The sequence below is a fragment of the Aristolochia californica genome, unplaced genomic scaffold (assembly GCF_029961685.1).
Source record: "Aristolochia californica isolate CCGP_79_NKW_82.1479 unplaced genomic scaffold, dmAriCali1.0.hap1 SCAF_11, whole genome shotgun sequence".
In the NCBI taxonomy this organism is placed as follows: Eukaryota; Viridiplantae; Streptophyta; class Magnoliopsida; order Piperales; family Aristolochiaceae; genus Aristolochia; species Aristolochia californica.
Window position 1 is genome coordinate 15,331,869 of NW_027181782.1, and position 9,539 is coordinate 15,341,407.

Below are 9,539 nucleotides of genomic sequence, written 5' to 3' on the forward strand. Positions count from 1 at the left end.
TTGTAGTGTCACCTTCTTTGATGCCTTCAAGTGTCACAACAGAAATGCTTGGAAACATCTTGTTGTCAGTAACAATCTCAGCAATACAGGAAACTAAATTAGTTTGAATTCCTTTACTCTTTGTTATGAATATAAAACTTTTACAAGCCTCCATAATCTCTTTTGGCATCTTTTCCAAAACCGATAAATCGGTGGAGTGAAGTACCTTCTGCTTTATGAATCCATATGAACAAATTATGGATGCATATTTCGAGTCTATTTCATGACTCAGCATCACTTGATTCCAACTGTTACTGGACTCAGTGGTGAAGAAGGGATTATTCATCGCTTGTCCAATTTGCTCATTCAATATCTGGAATTGAACAGTATGATCAGATTTGATCTTTGAACGAACATTTTCCACCTTTTGAGGGCGTAGCAAGGGTTCCTCAGAAATGATATCCGAAAGTTTCAAAAGTTTAAATTTCTTTAAAAACTCAAACTCATTAGAAAAAATTTTGTCTGGCTTATTGGGGCTTTTCAACCTTGTAAACTCAGATGGGGTAACCAATTTTGTCTTGAATGATTTCTCATTTCTAGAAAAGTCCATTTCCATCAGAGACGGATCCATTAAGACTTCCTTTTCAGCTCGAAATTGATAGGTAGAAGTCCCTGATTCCGATTTCAACGAAATCGTTAAGGTTTCCTTTCAAACTCTGGACTGGATGGTAGAAATCCCTAATTCCCCTATCTTCAAAGAAGACTGGGTTGTGATTTCCTTCTCATGCCTGGCATGACCTGTAAAAATCCTTGGTCAACCTGTGTTTATCGAAAAACTAAAGTCATTCGTCTACTGATTAGCTGACGTTGTGGCTTCCTTTTCTCGCGATGGAGATCCGGTAGAAGTCCCAGGGGAGCTTGGCATATCATGCCATTTGGTGAGTTCTTTTAACTCTTCGGTTAATTCTTTAACCTTGAGTTGTAAGAGATCTCCACTTAACCTGTAATGGGCACAAGTCTCATGTATGTCTCCTCGTTCTGAGAGAACTAAAAGATTGTTGAAGAGTGACTGTAGGTTTGAGAGCAATACCGTGAGTGGGGCAATTGTTGCTGCTAGGTCTGTTAGTGTGCAGCTGAGGGATCCATTTTACCTATTTGGAATACAAGAAAAATCTTCCAGTAGTAAGGGTATCAGATTATAAATCAGTTCTCTATTAAATGCATGATGCAGTAGCAGAGAATTTTACTACGACAATAGTGAAATAAATCACCACGCTTGCTGCAGTGTTATATATCGGAAAGCTAAAGCATAGCCGAATATAAGAAATCGATCAGGTAAAGGTGGGGCCTAAAGTGTCAGACATATTTTCTGAGTTTTTCAAGGAGGAAGACTATGTTTCTAGATGAAATTCATATACTTCATCTTCTGACTAGATGTCATCATAATGGATGATTTCCAATCCATTTTCTTCGGCTAGTATCATGTAGGTATTATACTGCCGTGTTTTATTATCGTTTGGACAATCTTTAGTAAAATGTCCTTCTTTCTGGCATATTCAGTATTTGCATTTGCTTGGGGGTTTCCCCTTTGAGCAATATGCATTTCACCCTTTACTGGATGTGGTTAGGCTAGAAGTTGTTCTTTTTCTAAAGTATCTCTTTCTTGGAGTATACGTAGTTGTAGAAATTTTTTGTACCCTAAATTGTTTCTGTTGAAATTTCTTAGAATATTTTCGTTGCTTATAGGAGGTGGTTTTACAACCACAAGGTCCTACATTTTTGCTCTAGTTTGAACAACATAATGTTTGTTTTTGTACCTTACTACTTTTCTTTTGTAGTTTTTGGCTTTCACAGAGATTTGACATCATGTCTTGTAAAAATCTGTGTCTTCTTCCTAATGTGTCAAAGTTTAAGAAATTATCCATGGTTAAAGTACCAAGTTCTGGATTATTTTGCCAATATTTTGTAATGTAGTCTTTTTCAGCTACATGTGCAAAAGGTTCTGGCAATTTTTCATAAAAGATAGATAGATAAGGTTTATGTTCATCTTTTTTGCAGTTTGTAGAAGTAACTTGCAAATTTGCAATAATACTTCTCATTAAATTTTTTTTACAAATTTGTAACTTGTTTAATTTTTGAAGAGTTTCTAAACGTTTTCTTTGTTTAGTACTCTCAATGTAAGCTTCTAGGGTTGGATGTATTCCTAGAAATTGTTTTGATATCTTAGCCACCAATCCTTTCAAGATATTGGCTATAGATATTGAGGTATTAGCTCATTTTTTGTCTTCAAGAAGGTTGTCCGACCAATGAGCTACAGTACCCATAAAGCATGAGTAAAGAAATTAAATGTTGAATCTTTGTCCCAAGATTCATGCATATTTTCAGCATTGCTCATGCTTCTTTCCCATTCTTTAAGGAGTTTTTCTCCATCCTTGGGGGCAATCCAAGTTGAGATAAAATCCAAAAGGGTTTATGCTATCTATGGATGTGTGTCCATTAGTAGCATTTGACAGATCGATATTTGTGTATTTTTTCAAATACCTTTGTCCTCCCAAGGATATTTTGGACTGGGAGAAACTTTCTCGCTCTTGCGGATGAACCGCAGTACGGTTTTGGAAGTTATCTTGAAAGCTATCTTCCATGTGAGTATCGTGTGCCCTTAATGTTTCTACTTCATGTTGGTTACTACCGTGAAGCATTCGAAATCTTTTACCAATATCATCTGCCTTTTTGTTTTTAGCAGAGTAGTCTATTTTCTTGGTATTTTCTTCTGCAACTTCATCAGATTCCCTGGCCTCTGGTTCACTATCGTGTTGTTCTTTTTGTCTACTAGAGGAAGGTTTTTTTTCTTGAACATAATAAATTGGTTGGCAAACAAAAGTGTTATATTCTGCGTAAACTTCATCATTGGTAGAAGATGATGCTTTTGAAGCGATCCTAAAAGTCGAAGGTTCAGGATCTTTTTTCGTAGGTGTAATGTAAGGTGTTGCAATGTATACTAGGTTTTTAAGCCATCCGGTGATGTCAGGAAGGCCTAGTGGTAATGGAGTTTAAATATCCATTAAATAGAAAAACTCTATCATAAAGCTATTTCTTGAAGCTTCCTTTGAAGTCTTTTTATCATATACCGTAGTAGAATTATCTATGGGTTAGTCTCCACCATTCAACCAGATATGCTTGATAGGCTATATCGGTTTCATTTGCTGGTCTGAAATTTTCTCTGGTTTGCCAATTTTGGTCTTTCATTGAGCGTACCAGACGAATTAGATCTAGTAGTCTTTCTCTACAAATCATTGCACAAAGCTAAAAATTTTAGCTTTTGTTTTATTCTTTTGATCTTCCATCTATATCTATGAATGCGATCATTATAGCCAACTAATTTGAAATAGTACAATTCAATTGATAGGATTGAATTATCTTTAGGTTGAGGAATATTTCTTTGGAGTAAGGCAAACTTCAAGCCTTCTCTGTTTAATTTTAAATGATCCAAAATTTTCTTCTTATAGATCATTCTGGAGTGCACGGTATAAAAGGTGTTTTATACCTTGATGGACCTGGAGAACCTAGACGTTCTTTTGAACCTAGATGTTCTTTTAATGCTAAGACTTCTATTAAAAGTTCTTGCATTTTATCTTTGTTTAGATTATCTAAACTTTTTTTTAGTTATGTTAAATCTTTGAATAAAACAGGACTATTTCCATGGTCAATCTTTTCTAGAATATTTTCTAGGATGTTTTGACACTTTATTATTTCTCTATGTTTATTTTCATCATAAAGGAAATCTAATTTCTGTTGGAGATTATCAGCAGTTTTTTCTAACCTGTTAAGGGTCTTTCCATAAGACTCTAATGTTTGATTGGAATGGGTGACAATGACACTAGTTCCTATAGATGGGCCTAAGGCTTTTTATGGGCTATGAGCCATCCTCGATGTGAAGTGGTACATATGCATTGGGCCTTGGGTTTCCTATTCCTTCGAAATGAGAACTGGTTGAGGCTTTAAATGTTGAGGTAGAGGGCTATTCTGTTCGATGGAAAAGCTTGTTCTAGTGTTTGTGATCACTAGTTTTCCTTCTATCTCCTTTATGGTTTTAGGGAGAGGGGAAGGTGTCTGGGTGCCAAATGTTGGACTACCCATTCTATTGGCCATGTTAACTCTCTGGGTCGATATCTTCAATGGTAAAGTTTTCATAATAACCAATGTTTTTGGCTAATTTTGTGAGTTTCTTTGAATCTTTAACTGGAACCTTTCCAGTGTTGATTCCTTGAGCGACTATGCATATGAGTATGCACATAACTCTTCTTCCTGGTTGAATTTCATTTTCAACCAATTGTCTGCGTAGATTTTTAAGGACAAGGTATCTTGAATGTGCTTGTCTTCTAAATCTATTTGTAGATTGGGCCATGTTGTAAAGGATACTGGGCCTAATCCTATGTTAGCTCTAACTCCTCCTAGTAGGGCTTTTTCAAAATTATTTTTCACAGAGTTATCTACGATAGCTGCTATGAAGGGTAAATTTTGGTTGATTCGTATTAAGGGGTCTAATCCTATACGAACTAGTCCATAATGGACATATTTGAATCATTTTAGCTTAGCTAAGTCGGATTCACTTAATAATCTGTAGCAAAAGGTACAGGAATTGGTATATTGTATCTCTACAGATAGTTCATTCTGGAAGACGAAGGATTTCTTTTGGAACTCAATCCAATCTTTATTGTAGACTTCAATTATCCTAGGGATACTTATTGTCCACTTTTGATCATCCTGCATGAGATTAGGATGTTCATCGTATTCTCCCTGTGTTTCATGGTGTACATGAACATTGTTTTAAAGAAAAGTACATTCTATTCCAATTTGCTATGTCATTTAGGAATTTTAGATGAGTTGATGTCTCATCTAATTTTTGGAAAAAAATTTCAACCAGTCATTCCAATTGATACAAAGTGATGAAAGGAGAGATATGTTGTATAACAAGTTCTCTTAATTCCTCATTTTGAGTTAAGGCACATATATCTCGTATAAGACGATCTCTACCAGTCCCGCGATATTTTTTACAGAGGCTATTTTGTGAATAACTTCCTGTAATTCTTTTCTACATGGTTTGTTGTTAACCATTTTAGTTTTCACTTCTCGGATAGGTTCTAAGATCCTAGAGTGATTTATTTCTTGATCTACATAGCTTTGTAGATCTGTAAGGAATCGTACTATTTCTTTAGTATTTCTTGTTTTAAGTACCTCAAGATGGGCATTAATTCTTCTTTGAGTTTCTGTACTTGTTCATTGACGTCACTTTCTATTCCTACGATAGGAAAGCAACATTCTCTATGGTGTATTTCTACCAACATCTTTTCATAAAGAAGTTGTGATGCATATCACCAACTAAATCCATTATGTTATTTAATATTGGATTATTCTTATCATGCCACCCGTGTGGATAGCCTATTATTGGACAAAAATGAGTGTGTCCAGTTTTTAACATAGTGTCATATGAAGGACCGTTAAGTTCTGTCTGACCGACAAATTGAGGTCTTTAGTACTTTTAATACAATTGTATCATACAAATGTTATCTGTGATGTGACCGGTTTGGGTCATAACTGTTTTGGGAGTATGTATGCCTAAACAAAAAAAATTCAAAGCTAATCTTTGATTCTTGATGCATACTTATCCAGGAAACTGATTCCATGGCTCTGTAGGATGTCATTTTGTTAGGATTAGTTAGAAATCTCTTTCTAATCAAATTCCAGGCCATTAGGGTTGAACTAGTGGAATTTACCAAACTTGGACAACAAAAATTTTGTGTTCGTTTGTGGCTTGTGAATAAATTTTCTTTACTTAAATTTGTTATTTTTTTTATTTTTTCCATATAAACTCTAAAATTTTCATTTTATTGTAAACTGTTTGCCTTTATCTTCTTGTTTACGAAAGAATCGGAAAGTGAAATCACAAATTATTGATTAAAAAAAAAGTGTCCATCTAAAATGGAATGGAAATGCACAAATGTAGAGTGAGATAATTCCAAAAGGTCTCTGTAAATTTTTTGGATTGGAAACTCTTTTAGTTTTTATATATTAGGTTTTGCAATGATCGGGAAAAGGGGGAGGCAGAGGATTTTTAACTGAGTGTTGACTCCCAATCCTTAAGTTATTTGTTTCAAAAACATAGCCCGTTATGCATGATTGATCGATAAATCACATTACAAATCATCTGTGATTTTTAGGTCAGCTTTTTGTAAATGGGCAAAATAATGGCTACTTTGACTTGGCTAAATATCTTACTGCACATTCACTTGAGAATTTAATGAGCATTTGTTGTTTGCTTTAACAGGTTTGGATCCATAGGGTATCTGCATCTTTAACATGTTTCAAGCATGCATATCCATAGTTAAAACATGTTAGGGTCAGTTAGAAATCTCTTTCTTATCAAATTCCAAGCCATTAAGGTTGAACTAGAGGAATTTCGCAAACTTGGACAACAAAACTTTTGAGTTCGTTTGTGGTATGTGAATAAATTTTCTTTACTTACATTAGTTATTGTTTTTAATTTTTTCCATTCAAAAACTCTAAAATTTTCATTTTGGTGTGATCTATTTGCCTTTATCTTCTTGTTTACGAGAGATTCGAAAAGTGAAAACTCAAAGTTTTGATTTAAGAAAAAAGTATACATCTAAAATTGAATGGAAATGCACAACTGTAGGAGAGATAATTCCAAAAGGTCTCTGTAACTTTTAGGGACTGGAAACTCTTTTAGTTTTTATATATTAGGTTTTGCAATGATCGGGAAAAGGTGGAGGCGGGGGATTTTTAACTGAGTTTTGATTCCCAATCCACAAGTCATTTCTTAAAAAAAAAAATCCAGTTATGCATGATTGACCGATAAATCACTTTACAAATCATCTGTGATTGTTAGGTCAGCTTTTTCTAAATAGGCAAAATAATGGCTTGTTTAACTCGGGTAAATATCCCACCGCACGTTCAGTTGAAAATATAAGGAGCATTTGTTGTTTGTTTTAAAAGGTTTGGATCCAAAGGCCTTTTTCATCTTCAACATGTTTCAAGAATACATATCCATATTTAAGACATGTTAGGATTAGTTAGAAATCTCTTTCTGATCAAATTCAAAGCCATTAGGGTTGAACTAGTGGAATTTCCCAAACTTGGACAACAAAACTTGTGTTCGTTTGTGATGTATGAATAAATTTTCTTTACTTACTTTTTTATTGTTTTAAATTTTTTCCATACATAAACTCTAAAATTTTCATTTTTTGTGATCATTTTGCCTTTACCTTCTTGTTGATGAGAAAATTATAAAGTGCAAAATCAAAATTTTTATTTAAAAAGAAATTTACATCTAAAATGGAATGGAAATGCACAAATGTAGAGAGAGATAATTCCAAAAAGTCTATTTAAAATTTACAGACTGCAAACTCCTTTAGGTTTTATATATTAGGTTTTCCAATGATCGAGAAAAGGGGGAGGAGGGAATTTTTAACTGAGTGCAGACTCCCAATCCATAATTCATTTCTTACAAAAACATAGCTTGTTACATATGATTGACTGATTAATCACTTTACAAATTATCTATGATTGTTAGGTCAACTTTTCGTACATGGGCAAAATAATGGCTTGTTTGACTCGGGTAAATATCCCACCGCATGTTCACTTGAGAATTTAATAAGCATTTATTGTTCTCTTTAAAAGGTTTGGATCCATAGGGCATTTGAATCATTAACATATTTCAGGCATGCATATCCATATTTAAAACATATTAGGATCAGTTAGAAATCTTTTTCTTATCAAATTCCAAGCCATAAGGGTTGAACTAGTGGAATTTCCAAAACTTGGACAACAAAGATTTTGTGTTCATTTGTGGTGTGTGAATAAATTTTCTTTACTTACTTTTGTTTTTTTTTCCATACATAAACTCTAATATTTTCATTTTTTGTGATCTTTTTCCCTTTATCCTTTGGTTGATGAGAAAATCGTAAAGTGAAAGCTCAAAATTTTTATTTAAGAAAAAGTGTACATCTAAAATGGAATGGAAATGCACAAATTTTGAGAGATATAATTCCAAAAAGTCTCTGTAAATTTTAGAGACTGCAAACTCCTTTAGTTTTCATATATTAGGTTTTCCAATGATCGAAAAGGGGGATGCGGGGGATTTTTAACTGAGTGCTGACTCCCAATCCAAAATTCATTTCATACAAAGACATAGCCCGTTACGCATGATTGGCCGATTAATCACTTTACTAATCATCTATGATTTTTAGGTCAGCTTTTTGTAAATGAGCAAAATAATGGCTTCTTTGACTTGGGTAAATATCCCACCGTACGTTCACTTGAGAATTTAATGAGCATTTATTGTTCGCTTTAAAAGGTTTGGATCCATAGGGCATTTGCATCATTAACATATTTCAAGCATGCATATAGATATTTAAAACATGTTAGGATCAGTTAGAAATATTTTTCTTATCAAATTCCAAGCCATTAGGGTTGAACTAGTGGAATTTCCCAAACTTGGACAACAAAGATTTTGTGTTCAATTGTGGTGTGTGAATAATTTTTTTTACTTACATTTGTTATTGTTTTAAATTTTGTCCTTACATAAACTCTAAAATTTTTATTTTGTTGTGATCTATTTGCCTTTATATTGTTCTTTACGAGAGAATCAGAAAGTGAATACTCAAAGTTTTGATTCAAGAAAGAAGTGAACATCACAAATGGAATCGAAATGCACAAATGTAGAGAGAGATAATTCCAAAAAGTTTCTGTAACTTTTTGGGACTGCAATCTATTTTAGTTTTTATATATTAGGTTTTGCAAAGATCGGGAAAAGGGGGAGGCGGGGGATTTTTAACTGTGTGTTGACACCCAATCCATAAGTCATTTCTTACAAAAACATAGCCCGTTACTCATGATTCACCGATAAATCATTTTACATATCATCTGTGATTGTTAGGTCAACATTTTTTAAATGGGCAAAATAATGGCTAGTTTGATTCGGCTAAATATCTCACCGCACGTTCACTTGAGAATTTAATTGGCATTTGTTGTTAAATTAAAAGGTTTGGATCCATAGGGAATTTGGATCTTTAAAATATTTCAATCATGCATATCTATATTTAAAACATGTTAGGATTAGTTAGAAATCTCTTTCTTATCAAATTCCAAGCCATTAGGGTTGAACTAGTGGAATTTCCCAAACATGTACAACAAAACTTTTGTGTTCGTTTATGGAGTGTGAATAAATTTTCTTTAAATACATTTGTAATTGTTTTGATTTTTTTCAAAACATAAACTCTAAAATTTTAATTTTGTTGTGATCAATTTGCCTTTATCTTCTTGTTTACGAGAGAATCGGAAAGTGAAAACTCAAAGTTTTCTTTTCATAAAAAAGTGTACATCTAAAATGGAAAGGAAATGAGCAAATGTAGAGAGAGATAATTCCAAAAAGTCTCGGTAGCTTTTAGGGACTAGAAACTCTTTTAGTTTTTATATATTAGGTTTTGCAATGATCGGGAAAAGGGGGAGGCAGTTGATTTTTAACTGAGTGTTGACACCCG